Below are 25,847 nucleotides of genomic sequence, written 5' to 3' on the forward strand. Positions count from 1 at the left end.
TTTTTTTTTTTTTTTTTAATGGGGCACTGGGGTGGGGGCGAGTTTTCCTATACTGTTCTACCCTTAAAATCACATTATTATTTTTCCTTAACACAAATGGAATATATGGGTTTTTTTGTATAAATATTAGATTCCACAATCTAAATTTAAAGAAAAACTAAGAAAAGTAAAATGACCTAAAGTGTCACCACCCAGACATAATCACAATTAATATTTTGGTATATATCCTTCCATGGTTAGATAGATGATAGATAGATGGATAGATATAGATATTAATGTCAATGTAGAGATAGTTGTTGCATATGTTGTTTTGATATCTATTTTTTCACCTAATATATCCTATTTTTCTGTCTTTATATTTTTCTTATTTAATGACTATACACTTTTCCACAATCACGATGAGCTTTAATTTATCTAGCTAAATCCTTATCATTGGACATGTAATTTGTTCCATAGTTTTTGCAGTTGTTAAAAAATACTATAGTGAATGCAGCTTAATTAATTTTACATACACTAATCAGTATTTTTATAGAATATGTAAAGATGTTTTTTGAAAGAATGTTTTGAGGTCTTTGGTTTGATACCAGCAATTGCTATCCAAAAATTGTAATCCAGTTTACACTCCTACCAGCCATGTATGAGAGAGTTTAATCCCTGCATTTCCACTAAAACTGTCTTACCATAAAAAATAAAATCCAAAATTTACCAATAGGCAGAAAATGACATCTTTTGAAATTGAGATACATCTTTTGACAACTAGTGAGTCGGTAACTTTTCACATATTTGTAGGCTATTTAAATTTCCTCTTTGGATCATCCACATTATTCTAGGGGAGCATTGCACGTCTTCCTTCCCATCACCTCCTGTCTGATATTCTGCCCAGCAGACTACCCAGAAACCCTTCCTCTTTGCTCACACCTTGGATAGAAGGCTAATGGAATAACAGGTGGACTCTGCTCCACCTGCCACCACAGTAAGACCACGAGGCCCACTCCCATGGCATAGGAAATATCTTCTGCTGCCCACAGACTGCCTGGTACCCACTGAGGTTGACTCAACTGATATCTAAACCACAAAGCTCCCAACTCAGTTGGATCGGGTTTTACGACAGGATGAAAGCACAGGCTTTTGGAACCCCATGTTTTGGCACTAGCATCCTTTATTGGAAGGGCTAGTATGTGGGTGGTGGTAACCAGCTGTTCTTCTTTCCCCTTAGAGTCAGAGCAAAGGAAGTGAGATCAAATTATAATAGAAAGGATGCCAGTTAGACAAAAGAAGGAACTTATTGCCAAGGAAGCTTGTGGAGTGCTACACCTAAGGAAATCTTTGATGAGGGTGAATTATCTGTGGCTTAATTGGATCCCTGCCCAAGAGTAGAGGATGGGCCTTAGCTCAGACCTAAGGTGACAAGCTCTAGCTTAGCGCATGAGTGCCCTGGCTTCCTGCATGCCTACCACCATCTGAGAGCTTGTGGATCTTTCTCAGGACTGAGTTTAGACATACAGCACACTTGGGGTCTCTCCATCCCATCTTAGAATAAATGATATAATCTGAGCTTAAGTTTCTAGAATTTGAGAAACAAACAGAAGCAAAGGGAAGTTATATCACTAAAAGCTGACTATTTGTCAGGTTCTGGACTAGGTGCTTTAAAGAAAATCCAAAATCTTTATGACCCAAATGAGGAAACTGAGGCACAAAGGTATGACTGACCCAAGGTCACACATTAAATGGTAGAGCTAGTACCCACACCAACATGTTTTGGCTCCAACATTCTTTTCCATTGACCATATTACTATGGAAATAGCTGCTGCAGGAGGTGGGGATATTTAGGAGTATAAACTATGTACATCAGACAGTGACCAGCCAATTACCTTGACCATTGTGGTCTTTCTGGAATCTAAGTACCTCCTGATCCAGGTGAAGAAGGCAGGACTTGTATGGGTCTCCCAAGGCTGAACCTCTTTCGGGTGTTATTATCTTTTGGCTCCTCAGCCATATCCAACCACCTCATTCTTTTACTCACACACACTGGTAGGCACTATGTGGGAGACACAGGTGAGGAATAAAAGACAGAAAGTCAAATCTTGACTCTACCACTTAGCAGCTGGGTGACTTGGGGGCACATTAGTAAATTTCTCTGTGCCTCCTTCACTTCATCTGTAAAATGGGGCCATCTCTCTTACAGTTAGGGTGTAAAGATGAAAGAATTAATAGGTTTAAGTACTTAGAATAATACTTGGAATAAAAATTCTAAAATAATTTTAGCTTTCATTACTTAGGTGGAAAAAACAGTATGCCTTAATTAGTTCTCCCTCCCTTCCTTCCTTTTGTCCTTTTTTCTTCTTCTTTTTTTCTCTCAATCAACATTCATTGTAAGTCTACTACATGAGAGACATTATGCTAGGTACATGATTTGATTTCATTATATTCTAAACCTAGTATTACCTGTTCTTTCCTGCTAATGACAGACAGGGTTAGTGTGCCTATGCAAACACTAGCAGCTCTTTTGCTAACATCTGAAGACATCAAGAGGGATGAATTAGCCAGAATGTCAGAAACACAAGAATCTTAGGTGTGGTCTTGTCCGAACTTTTCATGTCCTCACAGATGAGAAAATGGAGCTGGAAGATGCTAAATGACTTCACAGTGCCCCACAGCCAGTTACCCAGAGAGTCAGGACTCAAATCTATGGTTTCTGGGTATCTCCCAATGTCTTTTCATAAATGTTCCTGCTTTTTCTAACCAATAGCCTGGATAGAGTGCCACAGGGACTGAGTCGTTGATAGCCACATATCGTCTTGGCGTCTTGCATGGTACATTGCATGCCAGATATGTTTCTGCTCAGCCTTATTTCCTTGTTACAAAATTCTACTCACTAATCACATTGGCAGGAGTGGGGGCTAAGGGGGGTGCACTGTACCTAGTACCAACAAAATCTAACCTCCAACCATCACATCTGGCTTGCAGGTGTCCCCCATGCCCTCAGAGAGGCTGCCTTGCACGGAAGTAGATATCTCTATCAAGTGGTTCCAGCTGTCCTCTGAGACGCCAGGCATCTGGGGCTAATGTAAAAGGCCTTGTGTCTGACTTCACCCAGCCTCCTGTGTGCTCTCTCTCCTTGTTCCAAACTCTCTGTGGTCTGCAGATTTATAGGCAAACCTAAAGCCATTTTCCAGGGAAACATTTCCCAGCTCTGATACTTATTAGCTGTGTGACCTTCAACTAGTCATTAACTTCTCCTCAGTGACCTCAGTCCCCATTTGCAATAACCAGATACTTCCCCATCCCTCCCAGCTTTGAAATAATGTAAAGTTTGTCTTTTTGGTATTTAGAGCATTGCCAGATTATCTATTAACCACCAGCCATGTGTCCAGTTCTCTGCTAGGGAATATAAGCAGAGCTTTGCATCATATTTTTATAGAATGGCACACAGATAAGTGATTTGTACAGCTCACCAGGATAAACAAATGAGGCTACCTGCAGCCAGAGGTCATATTCTGAGACCATCTTAGGATCTCTCCTAAACCATTGCAGCATACCAGTCAGGAGGAGCTACTATGATCCAGAGACTCTCTATGGGGCCCCAGGTCATCTGGGAGTTTACAGTCTTGCCGGGAATATGTGACACTCAAAACAATATCGAACAGCTTCATATGGCACTTGAATAAGTGCTGCACGGTAGCTAGACCCGAGGGCTGCAGTAACTCAGGGATGGGGGATAACAGTGTGGTGAAAGGAGCTGGGAGGCCTCCTCCAGGGTTGACGCTGGCTCAGAAATGGCAGGCTTGGATCTCGGTAACATAAAGGCAGGAAGTAGAAAACTACAGAGCCTACACTGAGAAGCAAGAGCCCCAGATTCTAGTCCTGACCCCACCTCTGAATCACTCTTTGACAAACAGGTGATGTCAGCTCTGCATGTGCCTCCCCTCTTACCTACTACCAGTGGTGCCTGTGGGACAAGCCAACGCAAGCTCCAAGGCTGTGGCAGGGTTCAAATGCAGGGGTGAAAGTGAAGATATTGGTCAGGAATGAAAGGCCATGTTAATGTCAGGGGTTATAATTAGCCCAGGATCAGGAAAGTCAATGTTAGCTTCATGATCATAGAGGATTTTGTCCTGGTTGGTTTATGAATGGATGCCGAATGCTCAGAACAATGCAGGGCTCATGACGGAGACTCTACAAATAGTTCTTGACTGAGAGACAAAGAGTGGCTCGAGTGACTTCCAGTCCTGACTAACGCTGAGACGCTAGCGTGAGCAGCCACTCCATTGGAAACAGAACGAGGCTATGGGGAGTCGTGAGGCAGGCAGTTAGACAAGAAATAGTAGACAGCACCAGACTAATGGGGAGGTCAATGGAAGACCATGGAAGAATGTGGAAGTACCATCTCCCCAGAACACACCCATAGGGTTTGCTGGGGGAGGAACTGATGCCCACTTTGGGGCTGAAAGAAGGTAGAAGTTATCCAGGTGAGGGAGGGGAAGGGTGAATGTGGTCGCCCCTTTGACTCTCCATTTCGTGAAGAAACTGGATGCTTCAGGGACTGTTGGTCTGAGTGAGTGGCCTCAGTCCAACAGGGAATCCGCTGCTTTCCTTGATGACTGCTTGCTTTGGCCACCAGCTCTCTAGGGGACCCTGGCCTTTCATCCCCACCCACCTTCCAGAAGCGATAATGCTGACCCTGACCAGGAGGGGGATTGTAATGAGGAGGCACTTAGAGTCCTAGTTTGAGCGGGTGGCTCATGTTACTTAGCAGGCATATTAGAGAAGAGCTTTAACATTGAATCCAATTTTACAATAAAATACAAGATTACTTGAAATAAACACCAGACTGGCTGCGTGCTCAGTGAAAGGCAGAAAAGGGTGAGGTTAAGAGCCAAGAATGAGAGCCCAGGTGGGAGAATGAGGTATCTGTGGGTCTCGTCTCTCCTCAGGGGTCCGAACCCTTGCACACCTGGGTGCTCCCCCTTCAACGCCTCACTCTCTATCTTGTTTCCCTATCTACTACTTTTCCTGCTCATTCCTCATAAGAGATGGAGGATGTGTACTTCCCATAGGATGCTGTGCACCACAGAACAGAATTCTGTTCATTGCTGTTCCCAGGCCGTCCAGTGAAGCTACCAAGACCATGCAGCAAGTTCATCTCTTTCCGGGGATCCAGGAAATGACTCAAAACTTGTGCTATATATTCAGAATGGCTTGCACCTGCTTAGGACACTGGTTCTCACTTCAGGGGGCAGATTTAGACCTCCTTAGATCCTACAGGAGTTATGGGAAGTCTTCATTAGAAAGGGGTTTCAAAAAATGCAAGAAGGGATATGTGGAAAGAGAAGGTAAGGGATTAGACGTTAGTAACTAGTAGACACATACTTCTCTTATTCTTTATATTTTCTCACAACTTTGAAAAGTTAGTGTCAGCTCCATTTTATAGGTGAGTGAACTGAGGCTCTGGGAGGTTTATAGACTTGCCTAAGACTACACAGCCGTATGCAGCAGAGTTGTGCTTCTAGGACTATCTGCTTCTAGAGCTTATGTGCTTGCTACTCTCCTGGAAGAAAGGTAGAAAAGAGTTCACAGTCAGCCCCCGGCCATTTATGATATCCTGAGGTGACACCAGGACTTCCGTGACTGGACTTGGTGTCATCCCAGGGACTCAGAAGCACTTTTCAAATGGTTTTGAAACCAAATCCAGGGTCTCCTTAGGATTCTGAACCCTCAACCTTAAGGAAATCCAGGGTCTCCTTAGGATTCTGAACCCTCAGCCTTAAGGAAAGCTCAGAATCTGAAAGGAAGATCTAAGAAGAATTCAGGAACGCCATGAAAAGATTGATACAAATGATAACTGGGGGCCAAAGGGAAGCAGGGTGGGAGTTCTGCTTGGGAAAAGGGACCGGCCGTAGATACCGAGCCTGAGAGCATTTGCAGGGCCCTCTGAGCAGAGTGAACGGGTTGTGGTTGCTCCAGCCGAAGTGAACCAAAGGTTGTAAAGTGCCAATTTAGGACAAGGAGGGCGGGGGTGTGCTCCCTTCCTGGGAGGCCTGGGAAATTTAAACAGGCCAGTTCCAGGGAATCTAGCTGGAGGCAGAGTACAGATTTAAAAAAAAAAAAAAAAAAAGTGCCCTTTTAAGTCTCTTTACAAGCCTCGAGCTTGGAATTGTGGAATTCTAAGAAACACATTTGAGAACAGACAGGGGATAAGGGGGAATGCATTTAGCTGCCCAGTTCGTTTGGAATGAAGTTGCTATGTGTTCTTCTAATGACATCAGGTGCCCAGACATGACAGCAATAAATGGAGAAGAATATTTATGTAAACAAAAGAAATATAAATAGATGAGAGAGAGTAAACTATATATAAACTCTCCGTTCAAAGTCACTGTGAGAACAGCCAATGCTATTTTCAGAGGGGGGTGTGTAAGCACAAGCAAGGTGCTATTTATAGACAGAAGGTTGTATGTAAACTCTGACCCGACCATGCAGCTTGTAATGGTGGGCTGTTCAACTCAAACTGAAGTGGCCTATTGTTTTCTCAGCCCTGCAGGGAAGAAAACAGGGGAGAAAGAACAAGTCCTGTTTTTCCTTTTCCACATGCATCCCCCTCTATATACATTCTCATGTCTCTATTCCTGTTCTTCTTGCCCACCACTCCTTAAATCCTCTGCATTATGTCAGGCTCAGTCAGGTGCCTTCTGCTAGAGGACACCTGCTTTAAGATCCAGATGCCACCGCCCTGCTTGCATTTCTGGTCACTCCCATCTGCTCTTTTAACATTGGGTACATTCCCACATGTTATGTTTTTTCTTTGGCCACTTTTCTGCCTTTCTGATTATGCTGTGAGTTCACTGTGGGCAAGGCTGGGACTAACTCATGTTTGTATGCTATGGGCATGGTTGGTACTCAAATTTGGTTTGTTCACTCAGTTAGTCACTGACCTAAAGGAAGTGAGAACTTGATAGGCAGAGAGGTTTCTAAAAATTATTATTATTAATTATTATTATTATTATTAATGCCAAGGTGCTAGGAGACTGAGCCATGCCTGAGGGCTTGCTCAGACAAGGGAATGACCGCAATAACCTCTCACATCCCGTCCTGCCCTCTTGGGACTCTGCCCATCTTTCGGGGACCATCCCCCTGATTCTTGAATCCCGAATTTCATCCACCGTTTCTCTGCTTCCATATATGATGTCCTTTTCTGGCTAGCTCCCGAACACAGAGCAGTGCCTTTCCTCCACAGAGAGGAGAATTGCAGACAAGGAGCCCCTGCATTTCGGGGTCTTGCTTTTGTGCGTCTCCCAGCAGAGGGCAGCACCTCCCTAAGGATTCTTTCCTCAGGCTGTACAGCCTACCCAGCAATCTTAAAAGGAATTCGCAGCTTCAGTGGCAGGCAGAGAGAATTGTGCTCAGTCTCTGTCATCTGGATTCATGAGGAGAGGAGGTTGGGGAAAAGGTGGCTTGCATGTTGGAGAGAAAGGGTGTTTTGTTTGTTTTTGTGTTTGTTTGTTTGTTTTCAGAATGTCATTTGTCCTCAGTGGCCTGAGAACATGGTCCCATCAGAAGGCATCAGAGGGCTCAGGTCCTTGGTGTTTGGGACACCAGCAGAGCTCTTATGTCCTGGAGTCTGAGAGTCACTAGACAAGAGTCAAGGGCTGTACAGAAAGGGCTGTCTGGGTGGAAAGTTCTGCCGTGCCCTCCCCCTCATCTGTTGGGGCACTGAGCGAGCCCACAGTTGCATCTGAGGCAGGACCTGAGAGGGCGGATGGATGACGTGCTGTTGGCCACTCAGCTAGTCAGAGCCAGGACCATCACGGAGATCTGCTAATGGCCATCAAATGCTCCCCCACCGCTCAGGACTGCTAAGGTCAACAGTAGTATCCAAATTTCATTTCCAACAATCTCAGCCCCAACGTATGTTCTGGTTCTCACCGATTAGAGATCTTATAGGGTCTCAGGCTATTGACTTGTCCTTATCTTTCAGTTAAACAGCCAGGAAGGGCAGATGGGGGCAATCTCATGGATAGAAATCAATGCTGGTGGACAGGTGCCTAAAGTTCTGGGTCAAATAGGAAATGGGTCACTGAGGCAGGGAGGAGAGCAGGCACGGGATGGACACCTGGGATGGGTTCCTGGTGCTGTCCTTCTGAACTCTGTTTTTTCTCTAACTCTGTCTGTTCCGAATGTCTTATCTGCAAGGTAGCATATTTACTGTAAATGAAAGAGCAGGTGCTGGAGGTATCTGCATGTTTGTGCTCTGTTGTTCTTATGCAAAGAACCTGAAGTTGGAGGAGAGGCACCAGGAAGAGAGAAGATGAGGAAAATTACCTAAATGAGACCTGCATGGGATGTAGGGGGCAGGGGATGAGGGTAGAGAAGGGGGTGGGTGGAATTGTCCCCCCTGACTGAATGGTCCCACTCAGTGATGCCCTCTTGAGCTAACCCAGATTCCTTAACTCTGCTTTGCTCCCAGGGAAATGGGACTAATTTAAGAAAGCATCACATTAAGTGTTCTCACTCAGTAAAGCTTTGACCTAAGTTCAGCATTAGGCCAGCCTTCCTGCATACTACTTCTGGGTAGTACGGTGGGCCATGGTGGACTTCTCCTCCCCTTCCCTCTCTGTGCACCTTCTGGCTGGAGGCCTCTGCGTGTGCTGGGAAATCATCACAGTTGCTTTCAAGCCTCACAGGACCAGCCTGTGCTCCCAGATTGCCTTTTGATATACATTGTTCTTCCGATCAGTGTTCACTCTGCATTTCCTGGTCTTTGTGGTTTGTCAGCCCCTTAACATTGCTTTAGCTTAGTTGGCCTGTGTGTGAGGATGAATTATGAGCGTTAAAAGCCTCCAAACCTCTGGCATGCTGGAACAGTTCCCCGAATGTGGGTCTGTTGCAAACTGCTGTCATCGCAACTTATACCAAAAACATCTCTTGCCCCCAGGACATTGACTGTGTTTTGAAAGCATTTCTGTTCTACGATGCTTGAGCAGCTATTGGGGAGAGAGCTTCTCTCATTTCCGTCCAGTTTCTAGAGAGGGATTTTTAACGATTGTTCTGTATGTAGGATTTCAGCTCCCTAGTCTGACTGTGGGAAAGAACTTGGCACTCTTGTGAGATAAGCTCTACTTCCAATCTGTTGGGTGACTTTGGATAAGTCACTGCTGTGCTTCAACACCTAATCTCACTAGCCTCATATTGTATTTCTGGAAACAGAAAAGGAATGGATTTTTCTGACAGTAGACTGAGATAAGTCATTCCAAGTACAAACTGAATACCATCAGAGAGTTAACGAAGCACGTGCTAATGGAGGTTGATGAGTCAACAGAAAAATATTGCCATATTGGATGTACATCTGCCTATGTTTAAATCTTCATCTGAGAAAGGGGTGAAGTGTTGGAAAGCATTTAAAATCAACAAAGATGGGAAATCAGATAACAGCCTAGGACCTTTGGGACAGGACATACCACTGCTGGCCTCGTGAGGACAGCTGCTTTGACAGCCGTGCCCTCCAGAATATGCCGTGGGCCTCAGCCTGGCAGGAGGGTCCCTGGATTTGCCTGGTACCCAATAGGGACTCTGTAAATATTTGCGAAGTGAGTAGACAAGTGACTGTCCCTGTTTTGGGCTCATGCCATTTAGAGGGCAACCAGAGTACAGGGAAGGGAGAGGCTTGGGCAAGAGGGGTATTACTGTTGGTGGTTGATAGTGAGAGTGACACTTTGTGAGAGCCCAGTCATTGGGAAAGCCCCATGCTTAAGTCTTGCACTGATACCCCGACCTGTGATGGAGTACCTAATCAAATGCCATGGAGGGAAATATGGACCCAAAGAAGAAACCAGAGAGCTTCTTCAGGTTGACGCTGAACAAAACCCAAGACTCATCATATTCAAGATACTCCATAAACCAAGAGCCAAGGAAAATTCTGCTTCTGCCTCTTCCTCTTCCATCTGACGCTCTTGGGCTGCCCTTTTACCTATTCATTTCCTTTGAAATAGCTCTGTGTTAATTTTCAAAAATTAAAATGTGGCAAAACTGCCTTTTGTAGGGGTTTACAGTGCTACAAGCTTTGACGTATATACAGAATCTTATAACTATCACTATAATCAGAATACAGCACAGCTCCGTTAATTCCAAAAAACTCTCTCACACTACCCTTTTTTTTTCACATGTTCTCCATGATCTTAACTCTTGGCAACCACTGATCTTTTCTCTATTGCTATCATGTTGTCTTTCTGAGAATGTCATATAAATGGAATCATACAGGATGTAACCTTCTGAAGCTAGCTTCTTTCACTCAGCATAATTTCTTTGAGATTCATCCAAGTTGTTGTGTGTATCAGTACTTCCTTATTATTTTTATTACTGGGTAGCATCCTACCGTATGAACTTACCACCACTTGTTTATGCATTCACCTGTGAAAGGGCTTTGGGTTGTTTTCAGTTTTTGGTAATTATGAATGGAGCTGCTATAAATATTTATGTACAGGTTTTTGTGTCAATGTAAGTTTTCATTTCTCTTGGCTGAATACCCAGGAGTGAGATTGCTAAATCACATGATAAGTATATGTTTAACTTTATGGGAAACTCTCAAACTGTTTTTCCAGTTTGCATTCTCATCAGTTGCTTTGCATTCCCATCAGCACTTGATACTGTCAGTATTTTTTATTGAGCCATTCTAATAAGCGAGTAGTGGTATCATATTACATTTTGAATTCACATTTCCCTTAATAGATGTTTGTGGACATCTTCTGTGTCTCCTTTCCATTTATATATCCCTTTGGTGAAGTGTTTATTCAAGCCTTATGCCCATTTTTAATTGGTTTGGTTGTTTTCTTATTACTGAATTTTGAGAGTTCTCTCTATATTCTGGATACAAAACCTTTTTCAGATTTATGACTGGCAAGATTTTTCTCCTGATCTGTTTTTTTTTTAATTTCTTTAAGAATGTCTTTTAAAGAGCAAAAGTACCTAATTTTGATAAAGTCCAATTTCTCAATGTTTATTTTAGGGGTCTTGTTTTGGGGTTATATCTAAGAAATCTACATCTAACCCAAGATCACAAAGATTTTCTCTTACATTTTCTTCTAGAGTTTTTAAAGTTTTAGGTCCATGATCCACTTTGCACCTTGAAAAAAATCAATTGATCATATGTGCATGGGTCCACTTCTAGGTTCTCTATTCTATTTCATTCATCTATTCATCTATCTTACCATAAATACCTTGTTGTCTTAATAACTGTAGCTTTATAATAAATCTTGAAATCAGGGAGTATAAGCCCTCCAACTTGGTTCTTCTTTTTCCAGGTAGTTTTGACTATCCTAGTCCCTTTACCTTTCTATATGAATTTTGGAATTATCTTGTCAGTTTCTACCAAAAAAAGTATGGCCTGCTGAAATTTGGATTGGGATTTGGATTGTCATCTTTGCTATCTGAGTATGTCTTTACATTTATTGAAGTTTTCTTTGCTTTCTGCCATCAGCATTTTGCAGCATGCAGATCCTACACATGTTGTTAGATTTACACCCAAATATTTTGGTTTTTGGATCTATTGTAGATAAAATGTACATAAAATTTCAGATTCCAGTTGTTTATTGCTGGTATCTAGAAATATGACTGATTTTTTGTGTATTGACCTTGTATCCTGTGACCTTTCTTAGTTTTTTATTAGTCCTAGGAATTTTTTGTAGATTCCTTAGGATGTTCTATGTAGACAATCATGTTATCTGTGAAATAGTGACAACTTTCTTTGTTTCCAATCTATATGACTTTTATTTCTTTTTCTTACTTTATTACACTAAGAATTCTAGTACAGTGTTGAATAGGAGTGATGAGAATGGACATCCTTGCCTTGTTCCTAATCTTAGATGGGAAGCATTCTGTCTTTCAACATTAGGTATAATGTTAGATATAGGCTTTTTTTATAGATGCCCTTTACCATATGAGGAGGTTCCCTGCTATTTCTAGCTTCCTGAAATTTTGGATTATGCATAGACATTGAATTTTGTCATATGTTCTTTCTACATCAATTGATACCATCCTGTTTTTTTTTCCTTTAGTCATTAATATGATGTATTCGATTGATTGATTTTAAATATTGCATTATTGGAATAAGCCATATTTTGTCATGGTAAATTATTGTTTTTATACTCATGCTCATTTTTAACCTTATTTTGACTGATATAACTCTGTGGCCCGCCCAGAAGGTTAGCTCCTAAAGGTGTCTCTTGTTTTTCTAAGCATCAGTTTCTGAGATGATTGGACAGAGATTTCCCTAAAGTCCCTTTTTAGAGAAAGAGGATGGTGTGATGTGCACATGGGCCAAACCAAGGGGTTCCTGTAGTATAACAGGAATCTTCTAAATGAGGGACCAGAAGATCTTGACCATTTCATGGCTCCTGTATAATTCCCATTCATTCTTGATAGAATTTTCTCTTCCTCATCTCATTCCTAAGACAAGCACTTGGTGTGAGTTTGGTTCCAAATGACTAATCTAATATAATATACTCTTTCATTTATTTATTCAACAAATATTTTTGAGAGCCTATTATATATCAGACACTCTGTTCAATGCCAGGGATGCTGTAGAAAGTAAAAATATAGTCCCCACCTTCATGGAACTTATAGTTTGGTAGGGGAATCAAATGTTAATCCAATAGACATATAAATATTAACAGGAGAGAGCTCTGGTGGACCCTTTTATGGTCCTATATCATTTCTCTACATCAGAGTCTTAAGCTAAGAATCATGTCATATTATAATTCATATCCATCCTAACTTTTAAGACCATGTATAGGTCAGGGGGTTTCACTTACACTGGCTGCACATGATATTAGGACTTCAACTCCTGGCTGACTTGATGATAAATAAGGGAAGAATGATGGCACCTTGACTACATGAGACAGACCCATTCATGCTTCCTCTCTTCTGACAGAGTGTCTGTAGTTGAGACAATGCTCTAGAAGAAAAAAGACCAAGTATCTTGAGAAAGTGCTAGAAATGTGAGGGTAGATGGGGAAGAAGAGAAGAAAGTTTTCAGGCTAGTTAGACTTTGGAAATTCCAGTTCCTCTCACTTGCTGACACAAAGACTCCAAGTTGCCAAGTGAGGGAGAAGTGGGAGGAGAGTGAGGTAGAAAATACAGTGAAAATGTAACTTGGAAAAGAAGTATTGCTGATACATCCCTGGTATTCAACACAAAGTAGAAGCCAAGCTTAGTCACTTAAAGGTTTAGATATGAGAGTCTCTGAGCCTCCGTGGGGGCAGTAGATTTCTTGAATTTGGGGACTAGAAGCATCCCTAGAGATCAACTGGTCCAACCTCCTTATTTAAAAAATTAGTAAATTGAGAATTTATTAGAGTCACCTAGCTAGTTAATAGATGAATTGACGCTCAGATTGAGGACTTTGACTACCAGAAGTGTTTTTCATCTCTACCTCATGTTGATGGAAATTGAGCTCCAAAAGTAGCAACATGATCATGGATCACAGAAGCATTATGACATCTGGACACCAATGGAGAAATGAGAAAGTTGGAAAAGACAGCCATTTCCAATCTAAAGTTGGAAAGTCCAAATTGCATACTATTGACAGATAATTATAACCAATATCAACTGAGTACTTACTTTGTTCCAGTCACTGTTCTACATGCTTGACATGTACCAACTAATTTATTTCTCTCAAAAACCCTCTGAAATAGGTGCCATTATTATTCTAGTCTATAAATATGAAAACTAAGGCACAGGGAGGTTAAATAAGCTGCCTAAGGTTTCATAGTCAATAAATGGCAAAAGTGGAATTTAAATCTATGTGATCTAATTTCAGAGCCAACCACTTCACCATATGCTAAAGTGTTTCAATGCAGACAGAATGCCAATTAGGTGCTCCTGTCCTAATTCCTCACACAAAGAATTCCACAGTCGTTAGAACCAAATTTACTGCCACCTCCAACCACCTGGTACCTATACATCAGAAAACTTGAGCATCCTGTCTTTGAGGTGGGCCTCAGAACAAAAAGCCTGTGTGCTGTCTTTGTAAGGAAAAATTCTGGTGGTTCTAAAAACCACTCATGCTGAAAAGAAAGCTGACCACTGACCCCAATTACCAGTGTTTCCTTCTCCCACTTACTCTACTGCCCTGGGCAATGCGCCAGGGTCTATAAAGCACACTCACTCTCAATTCTTTTATAATTCTGTTCTGCCATTGTTAGCCTTCTGGGTATTACCCAGTGCCCATAAAGCATATTAAATTAATTTCTGCTGCCTCACTTGACATTTACATTTGAGAAGCAACTCTGTGATGGGGCACGGAGGTTGTCTGGAAAAATACTAACTTAATGTCAAGTTGAGAGATGGGTACCAGCTTCTTTTGATTACATAGGATATATGCCTATTCAATTATCTGATCATAACTGCCTGCAGTCAGCTGGGATGGAAAATGGCAAGGTAGGTTCCTTCACACTTGTTTCAACAAGACTTATGAGATATAGGGAGAGTAATCCAAGAGAGTAGCTGTAGCAGCATCCTTCACATCAACTCTTTCCGTATTGTGCTTCCCACAGCCACCAGCTCAATTTTAACCTGTAGAGATCAGTGTTGTTGGTTTGTCTCTATTGAGCTCATCCTGACTGACAGGAATGGGCATGGGATAGTGTAGAGGTGAGAGAGGTAATGGGATATACACTGGAATAGTCTCCACAGATAGTTGACATAGCTATAATACTTCCCATTTCCATTTTTCCCTACATTCAAAGTATTTTTTTACATGTGCTATTTATAAATCTATTCACCAAACATTTATTGAATGTCTATTGTGTACCAGGTCCAGTATATATCCCAAGGCATATGCTTAGGATACAGTAGTAATAAAAATAAAACAAAAGATGTTTGCCCTTATGAATTTAGATATATAGGAGGTTATCTCAAGTGCTGCTCATGATGATCTGTCAAGGAAGTTAGACCACAATCCATTAGTCTCATTTATGATTAAGATGAAGAAACTAAGGCTCAGGAGTTTGATGTCCTTCCTGAGCTAGATAGTGGCAGAGCCCTGGAGAGCCCAGGCCACTAGAATCCCTGTCCATCTTTCTGCTGTACCATTCTGCCTTGAATCTTTGGAATAAAGACTGGATGGGGCCTTGTGAAATCATTTCAGTCATCACCCTCTCCTTCCTATCCTTCATCTAAGCCTCTTAGAGGAAGCTTATGTCAGGAGAAGCTGATTCTGCCTGGTCCTGAGGCACCTATCCATTCCAGTGAATGATGGCTCTCATTTTCTTGAAGTTCTGTTGTATCTTTAATTTAAATTCTTTGTGCTACAGGCTCAATATTTTCCATTTCCCTCCATTCTCAGTGGAAGTGAAATGAGGAATCTTTTATGAACCTGAAGACTATCCCCAAAGCTCCTCATCTCTAGAACAACTGACAGACTTCTAAATCCAATCCTGAATTGTTTTGTTTTAGTTGACAAGCAAAATGTAGCAAGGGGTTAGTCTTTTCCCCCCTATTTTAGTTCCTCTATGTTATATAGTTAAAATGACTACTTTACTTATCAGACCAAAATTTAATGGCTAAAACAAGATTTAAGAAGTAACTCTGGGAGCAGTTGGTAAGTTCATGGGGGAGGCTCCATGATTTGTAGTTAGAATGAGGTTTTGGCAAGCTCCAGCCCACTAAAACAGTCTTTTAAAAAAAGAAAGTGGAATAAGAAATGTTCAGAGTAATTTCATCATAATAGAAAGAGTATGAGATCTGAAGTGAAAACCAGAGTTAGTCTCAGCTCTGCTGTTTACTAGTTATCTTGGGCTGGTCATTTAAACTCTGTGCATTCATCAATTTCATTTATTAAGAGGCAAAACTAATAATCCCTTGAAGGATTTTTATTAAAGGAAATGATAATATTTGTCAAAAGGATTTTTTGGGGCACCTGGGTGGCTCAGTCGGTTAAGCATCTGACTTCAGCTCAGGTCATGGTCTCAGGGTCCTGGGATCCAGTCCTGTACCCACGTTGGGCTCTGTGCACAGTGAGGAGTCTGCTTGGCTCTCTCTCTCTGCCCCTCCCCCCACTCATGCACACGCTCTCTCAAATAAATAAATAAAAGCCTAGGGAAAAAAAGGACTTCTCAACCATAGGGTGCCATGTAAATGTTAGTGATTGGTGTTATACTTACTATTGCTAGTTGTGGAAGAGAATAAGGTCATGCTACAAACTTGTAGACTATTTTATTACAGTCTGTTTACAGACTTTATTTTTGTTTTCCACCTCTAGAATGCTGAAATTGTTCGCCTGTGGTTCCTCCTTTTCCTATCCCTAATGTGAGAATGACACCAGGTGCATTTCTCATGCAGGAAGGTATTAAAGCTCTAGCAGGTATCTCCATGACAACAGAGGTTGTTTTGTTTTTTCTGTATCCCTAGCACTGGGAACAGTGTCTTTCTTATAGCAGGCACTCAAAAATATGTATGGAAAGGATGAATAAATCATGACTAGCCTCAAGGCCTATGGGAGAAAGAGATCAGGAAGAATTTTGTATAAAGAAAATGTTGCAGTTGTGCCTTTGAATGAGGTGAAGGTGTTGAGACTAGTGCTATAGGAAACAAGGAAAGCCTTCTTCAGCAAGGGCGGGTAAAATGGCTTTGGCTGTAAAGCAGAGAACCTTGATATCTGCTTAATGACAGTCGGTGTCCACTCAACATCCTGCCCTCTTCTAGGTCTCTTCTGTGACCTGAGCATTCATGATCTGGCAGCATTCTGGTGTGCAAGGACTGTGAGGGCTTTGGGCTTCTACCTGGCTTATTTTTTCTTAGATGACAAGAGAGCTAAAGTCAAGAGAGAGCCACCCAAAAGCAGAACAGAAACTGGAGTCTGGGTCTTCCAATTCCTAGCAAAGGACCCCTTCTCCTTCCAAAGGAAATGTTCCATTATTTGAAAAATAAATGTTTATTTGGTTTCTGGGATTCCTTTTTGTTTGTTTTTGGGTTTTCTGTGTTTTTATTTTTTTCTATTTTTGTCTTACTTTGCCTTGTTTAAGTGTGGAGAGAAAATATGTTTTTCAAAATATAGTGGTGGTCTTGATTATAGAATGTATGATAGCTTAGAGATTTTACCAAGAAATCAGTGGGTTTCCTAACCATATCTTGGCATAAAATACTACTAAGACAATCTCCTCATCCAGCCCGTGTGTGTTTTTCCTTCCCTCTCGAAATTGTCAAACTGACATAATTAACTAAGCTGTTAGCTAAATAAATCATTGGATCCTAGCAAGAATTTTTACTGAGCTATCATTGCCCCCGCACCACACTGCATGAAGGACTGTCAACGCCACGCGATAGATGTATGGCAAAAGATTCTGTTTGGGAGACAGCTCTCTCTGCCTTAGCATCAAATGTGGCTGGCAGGCTAAAGAACAGATGTCATGGAGAATATGTGAGAAACCCACCAATTCCTTAGACTATTTTGATCACACATGGTTCACAGAGCCTAAAAGCACATGGAATGTAGGTTGATAGCCCAAAGATGGACTTAGGTCATGGTGGACCTCAGCAGAAGGTGCTAGTCTATAGTCCTTAGTAGACAACCAAGCTCTGAGACAGGGGAATGGACTTATTAACCTCCAAAAGTCTCTTCTATCCTTTGACAATCTGAGGTAGATGAACACACTGTTACTGTTTTATTTTTATTTTTAGCTATAGTCATTCGTTAGCTCCTCAAGAATAAGGACCTGCTCCATCTCTTGGCCTTTGTGACCCATGGCAGGGCTATCCATAAATATAAAATGTTTATCTTTAGCTTTCCACCCCAGCTTCTCTCCATTCTTGCAGAGTAAAGATAAAGATTGACCAAAGACTAAAGATGTTTTGGAGGAGAGTCTTATTAACAATTAAAGTCTTGTTTGATTTTCAACAGATAAAGAAACAGAGGCTGAAAAATCAAGACTGGGGTGGTCAGTCTGTTGAGAAATTCAGAATGCTGCTGCATTCTTGGGTGATGGAATGCTACTCCTGCACTCGGTTTAATTGGAAGCATGGCTAATAACCAGACACTCAGAAGAGAGATTATAGATTCATTAATTAGGATCATGTTTACACCTTTATTGTCAACTGTAATCATTTGTTTAACCCAGGGTCTCCTTGGTTTATTACGATCATTATTGCTTGGCTGGAGTTTTACAGTTATGAATGAGGAATCCATATGTGAGCCTACATAATTCCAGCAGGAACCCAGCCTGCCACTCGGTTTTAATATAAGGGAAGTTTCCCTTAAATATTTGTTTTAGTCTTCAGTCATCTTTTATTTCAGAACTATAAACTAGGCCCAATCAATGGGTTCATTAATAATTGCCCTCATCTATTGACAGGTAACCTACTTTGAGAATATCAACAATGACCACATCTCATACTTGAAACATTTTCTAATTTTCCAAGGGCTTTTGGGATCATCAGCTCATATGCCAGAATGCTATGAAATCTAATCTTCTTTTATATGTAAAAGAAGATATGTTTAAGGCCCTGTAGAGGTACAATAGTAGGATTTGGAGAGTTGCGATCGGCAATACCCCTACCTCTGCTTTGCTTTCTGTCATTCCCTTAAGGCTTCACTGCAGAATTGGGGATTAGAGAAAAAGAAAGAGAAAGGGAGAGAGAGAGAGGAAGTTCTGCATCTGTCTTTTTGAGGGGTTATTTGTTTCCTCATCTTATGTTGGGGATTGTCACATCACAGGGGTTCATTACAGAGGAAGCATTAGAATAAACCTGTGTACATCTATTAAGGCCATATAGAAGTTTGAGATGACAGCTTTAAGGAAGTACATGGACTGACCACTCCTAAGGCCTGAGCAGCTCCAGCAGTAGGCCCCAGGGATTTACCTCTTTATCTTTTCTTACTTTAAAAAATAAAATTTGATAGTTTTCTTCCTGGGAGAATTTTCTTTTCTGTCAAATCAAACCATCCTTGGTTAAGACTGTGGTACTCCAGCTATCCCCTTCTGGCTTGAGTCAGCAATTCTGCAGAGCCTTATCCAAACCAGACTCCAATTTTTTTCATCCTTGGCCATGTGATCACAGAGAATCTCCCACAGAATCAAGGACAGAGTGAGGGATGGCAGCAAGGCAGGATTAAGTGCTCAGGAATGTGAATAACCTGCTGTGCAATTAAAAGGTGCACTCAGTACTTGCTTTGACCCTGGTTTGTGTGTGTGGGTGTGCGTGTGTGTGTATGTGTTTATCTTAATGTCACAGTCTCCTGGGCACACATGAATATCATTCATCTCTATTAAGATCTAGTTGCAAGCTATAACTTACTAGCTTTACTCAAAACCCTAGGGTTGTCCTCAGTAATGCTCTTTTGGGGCTTGCCCCAGACACCACCATCCCCATTTGCCATAGATATTTTGTTTTCTGCTATAGAATTCTGAGCAACTTTGGGACACAAGGCAGGGGTGCTTGACTGTGTCCTGGGCCATTTGAAGAAAGGTCTTCAGTGTGGGCTGGTAGCTTTTCAGATCACTTGGTAAATGGATGGACCATCAAACCAAATTTATTTTTGTGGCCTCCAAAATCAAAACAATCATCAAATCTCCTTAACAGTAGATGATAGAAGTTTCAGTGTCTCCTTCATTTTGAAATAAATTTTCTGACATAACCCAATCTCCTGAACTTCCTAGAAACACCCATGAAATTAAGCATTTTGATTAATTTTAAGTGTATAGTTAGTTCAGTGGCATTGAGTACATTTACATTATTGTACAGCCATCAGCACCATCCCTCTCCAGAACTGTTTTTTAATCTTCCCAAACTGAAACTCCTTAAACAATAAATCCCCATTCCCCACTCCCTCTTGGCCCAGGCAGTAACCATTTTACTTTCTGCCTGTGAATTTGACTGCACTAGTTATCATATACAAGTGGGATCATATAGTATTTGTTCTTTCGAGACTGGCTTATTTCACTTAGTACAATGTCCTTAACAGTCATACATGTTGTGGTATGTGTCAGAGTTTCCTTCCTTTTTAATGTTGAATAGTATTTCATTGTATGTATAGATCATATTTTGTTTATCCATTCATTTGTTGATGGACACTTGGGGTTGCTTCTACCTTTTTGTTTTTGTGAATAATGCTGCTGTGAATATGGGTGCACAAATATCTGCTTAAGTCCTTACTTGCAGCTCTTTTGTGTATATGCCCAGAAGTGGATTGCTGGATCATATGGTAATACTATTTGTAATTTTTGTAGGAACGGCCATATTGTTTTCCAAAGTGGTTGCACCACTTTACAGTCCCACCAGCAATGCACAAGGATTCCAATGTCCCCATGTCTTTGCTAACACTTGTTATTTTCTGTTTTTATAAGCCATGCTAATGAGTTGCTCCTGATCCTCTTAGGCCCTCATTATAACTATTCGGTCGCAATAGTGTTCCAGGTTCCCAAGAAGTAGTTTAGCTTAGGTACGAAGACCAGTTACCCACACATCAGAGTATTTCCCTTTCCTTAGGACACTTTCACCCTGCTTGATGGATATAACATTCTTTGGAGAAGGCTAAGAAAAAGACCCATGGTATATAGTATATTACTGCAAGGCCCTTCTTTAAAGGCAACCAACTTCCTCATTTTATAAGCTTTAGGTTGGTAAACTGTTTCATGTCTGGAGCTTGGGTAAGGGGTCATGACTTTTATTACGAAGTCTAAGACCTTGGGCCACCTATCTCTTTTGAGACTGGTGCTCTCATGATGAATTAGTCATTACTTAAAATCCCTATACTTGAGAGCATTCTAATAACTATGTAGACCAAACTATTATAGTAACCATATTTTCCTTATTTGTGGTGATAAAGAGCTACCACTTGGCTTGGAATCTTTCTAAAACCATTAAAATTGAAAAGCATACTTCAATAATAGTGTGTCTCATCAAATCACTGCCTAAAGACAACAACCTTTAAAGCTTTGATTAAAGATACTGGAGCTCTCCTCACTAATATATTTTGACTTTGCTATTGGCTCTTTGGGATGTGTTTGTAGTTATAGGTCAGGAGATAATTATGAGTAATTGGAATGAGACTTGAGGAGAATCAACTCATCAAAAGAGTTGCATGACTTTCAAGCAGAGCTTAACAGCTTTATCAGACAAGGAAGGAAGAAAGTCAGCTTCTGCTCAGGTATATAAGAATTATTCCAAATGCTTTTAATGCTCCTATATATCCCCATTCCAGTTCTCAGCTTCCTAGTCATTCCTAATCAGTGCCTTAACTTTCACATATGGCAGCTCATAAGGTTGTGAATTCAACTGTTGTAAATTGACAGCCCATAGGTTCGAACTGTGAAATTGTTTTTATCTGAGCCCTGTGCCTGCAAGACATAAGAGACATAAGACATAAGAGATTCTTTTCACAAGGTCATAGAAAGTCCTTGAGCTTCATTATGAGCCTTGAGCAGAAAATTTAGGAATTTGATCTTATTATTCTTGCTCTTTGTGCTATCTAGAAGGGGCCACTCTACTACATATTCCTTGATTTTCTCATATCATCTACATTTTTCAAAGCAGTGTCTACCCCATCTCCCAAAGCCTTGATTTCAATGAGCACCATATTTTACGTAACCATAGACAACAATTCAATTGGGTATTTCAATGCTGCAAGCCATGAATTGCCAAATTATTATGACTTAATATTATGTAGATTTTCACTGCTCTTTGTTTCAACTGGACCTGGTTCTCCAGTTTTACTTCCGATTCCTGGATACCACTGTCTGGCACCAATTTTTGTATTGTTTAGGGTTTTGGTTATAAATAACAAAATCCAATGAAGTTTACTTAATACAGCGTTTTTAGAAATAACATTGCAGACAAGGCTGGCTTCACGTGTGTGTGACAAATGCAACCATACCAGGCTCCATGCTCAGAGACTTGAGGTTTAATGCTCTGCAGCCACCATCTTGAAATTCTTAATTTTATCTTTTAATTTGTGTTTTGTAAGTGAAGTCTAATGGGACAATGGAGCAGGTGCCATAGGCTTGGAGCCTTGGCTCACATGTATTAAATGAATGACCAGTGAATGCATGCTGAGTGCTTAATCCTTCTGGTAGCATGAGTTAATCCAATCTGGAGAAACATTGTTTCATGCCACATGGAAGCTAAACTAGATCCATCTGTGCCCCGGGGCACCACACACTTCTGAACATAAAGTCCAATCATGTTCTACCACCTCACAACCTTTCCCTCCCTTCTCAAACTTGTATTTCAGGCTTTGAACAAACACCCAGGAGGAGTTTCTCCTCAGGACCCCAAAGGAAATATCTCCCCAGACACAGGACATCTTAAAGTATGAGGGTGGGGACTGCAGCTCAGAGTGCCTCTCAGAACCCCTCCTCTTCCCTGGCCCCAGACATTCCCCTCCCCAAGTCTGATGGAAACATATGTGACAATGTGCCCAACCCACTGGCTTTATTTCACTCTGTTTCTGCATTTCCACATATCCTCTAATCCACTTTATCTCCAAACAAATTTGTATGTAGGCGTCTAAAGAACTGATATGAACCCTGATTTGTGTTCTGTTTTGTTTTGTTCTTTATTCCTTCAGAGAATTTTTAGGTTTCTTGCTTCCTGCATGTCTTTTTTTTCCCCTGCTGTGTGAGGAGTCCAAGTTCCTAGTTGTACTATAAGTTCTTGATCTCCTGAAAAGTCAGTCCATATCCTGTAAGACATCCCTGGAACAGGGGATGGGAGAATCAGTTGAGGAAACAGTTAACTCTTTCAGGCCCTGAGGTTCTGCATCAAGATATCAGCACCTCCTTGCCTGGTAGGCAATGCAAATGGGACACTTACCACCACTTAATATCTATCAGTCCAAGCTCAGGAGACAGATCTCACCTTCCTTATTATAGCTGGCTCTTTTCTACCAAGATCTGTATCATTTCTGAAGTAATGCCTGGGGATATGACTAAATATCCCAACTCTTCAAGTTTCCCCCAGATTTCCATATGGTCCAGCTCCTCATGCTATTCCTACAAACAGTAACTTTTTGTTAACATAAAACATAAATAACAATTCATCTCTGGTTACAAACAATTGCACAATGTATTTATATCAACTTCACAAAATTTTAATACTATGTAAAGAAGTACAAACACCTAGTGATAATGGAGTATCTTTCTGACTAAACTCCATGGCTTCCTATCAGGGATCAGAAATAAGGTAACCTTCATGAAACAGTCAGAGTGAGGAACTACTGTGCTGGAGCTCTGGAGCAATGTTGCTCCCACTTGTGGCCCTGGGAGTGCCTTGGAGTACAAATTACTCCTACAGAGTAAGGCTGCTTTACCTTTCTTCCCCTTTCTCCTTTAGGTGCCAAACATCCCTACTCTGATTACTGTAGCTAGCACTATGATTGTATTTCTCTTACCTGATCCTAAAATCTACAATTCCTGCACCTTCCCATTTTGCAGAACTGGGCTCACCTCATTAACAAAAGAAAATCATCCCAGGATTTCCTGTTTTAAGTGTCCAAAAAAAGAAAGGGAAGGGAAGAGGATGAAAGGAAAGGAGAGAAAGAAAGAAGAAAGAAAGGAAGAAAGAAAGAAAGAAAGAAAGAAAGAAAGAAAGAAAGAAAGAAAGAAAGAAAGAAGAAAGAAAGAGGAAAGAAAGAAAGAAGAAGAAGAAGAAAGAAAGAAAGAAAGAAAGAAAGAAAGAAAGAAAGAAAGAAAGAAAGAAAGAAAGAAAGAAAGAAAAGAAAGAAAGAGGTGGGGGAGAGAGGGAAGGAGGGTCAAGAAGGGAGGAAGAATAAAACCTACACAATAGACTGACTCCCAGGATCCAAACCCTGGAATGATATCCTTTCAATCACAATTCATTTCCCTGGTGGTTGAACTCTCATATTGCTTGCTCAGCCTACCCTGATGTACATAAAAATATATAGCCTATCATATTCAGAATTCTGAAGATTTCTTATTAGCTGGTTCTGGCTCCTTGCCAGGTGGTATTTCTTAAAGAGATCACTCCCTTTTGTCCTTTGGACATTTTAAAAAATTGAACATTAATGAAATTTTTTAGAAAAAAATTATAAAACCAGATTCACTATAGGTCACACTTCACAGATAACAGAAAAACTTAAAATATAATAATGAATTAGTATGTTTTCACTGTTTACTAGACCTTAATTTCTTTAAACAATGAGTTTAGGGGTGAAGGAAGCATCTTACTCTTTTTTGCTTCCCTGGAATCTAGCAAAGTACTGGGCTCATAAAAGATGCGTAAATAAATAATTTTTTTAAAACTTCCCATCACCTCCTCTTCTTTCTCCTTACTTGATAACCCAAGCCAGCCAATGGTACAAAGGAGGGAAGGGACAAGGACAAATAAGTAGCCACTAGATTATTTGATAGGTGTCAAAAGTCTCACTCACTGTTAGGATTCTTGGGATACCATATCAACCATTATCATATTAACATGGATTAACTTGTCACACTCACGCTAATGGAATAGGACCCAAGGCAGGTAAGTTTTGTAATGAAGGTGAAAGGAAGATCTGTTAGCCCTTCGTATATACCTGCTCAGGCTGCCACAACCAAATGCCACAGGTGGGGTGGCATAAATGTGTTTTCTCCCGGTTCTGGAGGCTAGAAGTCCCAGATCAAGGTGTTGGCTGATTTAGTTCTTGGCAAGGGCTCTTCTGGCTTGTAGGTGGTATGTCTTCATGAGGCCTTGCCTTGGTGTATACATGCAAAGAGAGAGAGAGAGACAGAGAGAGCAAGCTCTCTAGTGTCTCTTATATAAGGAGACATATCAGGCCTCTACCCTCATGATCTCATTTAACCTTAGTATTTCCATAGAGGCCTCCTTTCCAAACACAACCATAATGGGTGTTAGGCTTTCAACATGGGGGTGCAGGGTAAGGTGGGGACACATTCAGTTCATAGCACTCCTGAACTCTAGGCATTTGGTGATGAGGATGAGGTGTTTACAGAAAAGGAAGAAGCGGTAAGGAGTGTAGACATTTTTCAATTTGTAATTTTGTCTGGGAAGTTCAACTTCTTCAGTCATCAATGCCTTTGGAAACCCAGTAAAGAATTAGAAATCACTAGGTTGTATACCTGAAACAAATGTAACATGGTATGTCAACTACATTCAAATAAAATTTTAAAAAAGAATTAGAAAAAAGGAATAGATGATATGTAAGATTTTAGGAATAATGACTAACTTTCTTCCCTGAGTGTCTTAGCTCTTCTGCATGCCCTTGAATGCACGGAATTCCCAGGACTGAAATGACCATTCCCATTCCTGTTGCTGGAAGTGCAGAAGCCCAGAGGTCTTGCTCCTGAGAGGCCAGCACAGGGAAGAGCCAGATTTTACTTCAGCAGGGGACCACCTGGCTGCAGCTCGGTTCCTCTGTTCCTGTGTGGTGAAAGTCTGGAGAGGTGGCTCTTGGTCAACAGCCTACTTCTACTCCAGCCTCTCCCACCAATCAATCCTAGTAATGACCATATCCCACCTGCTCTTTCTTCAGGGCTGTTCTTCAAAATAAAATGTACTTTACCCTCTCTCTCAAAGCTGGGCTATGGAATCTGAAATAAAACTATGGATGATGTTAGAAATGCCAAGAGAGTTATAAATATTTGTAAGTGCAAAACCAAAACAAATCTATGGAGTGGAGACAGCCCCAAATCTTCTGCCTCAAACAATCTCCCTTCTCCCAAAGTGCATATTGTGGTATATTGTAGTTAGGAGTGAAAGGCAAAGAAATTTCATCCTGACATGCCACAGAGCTCACCAACTCAGCCAAAGAACTATCTCTAGGAACCAGAGGGTGGAGGAATGGTTTAGAGTTCCCAGACTGGGAACTCAGACCAAAAAGTTGTCATAAATGAGAACATTTGCCA

The sequence above is a fragment of the Leptonychotes weddellii genome, chromosome 5 (assembly GCF_054177405.1).
Source record: "Leptonychotes weddellii isolate Sample4059 chromosome 5, ASM5417740v2, whole genome shotgun sequence".
NCBI lineage: Eukaryota > Metazoa > Chordata > Mammalia > Carnivora > Phocidae > Leptonychotes > Leptonychotes weddellii.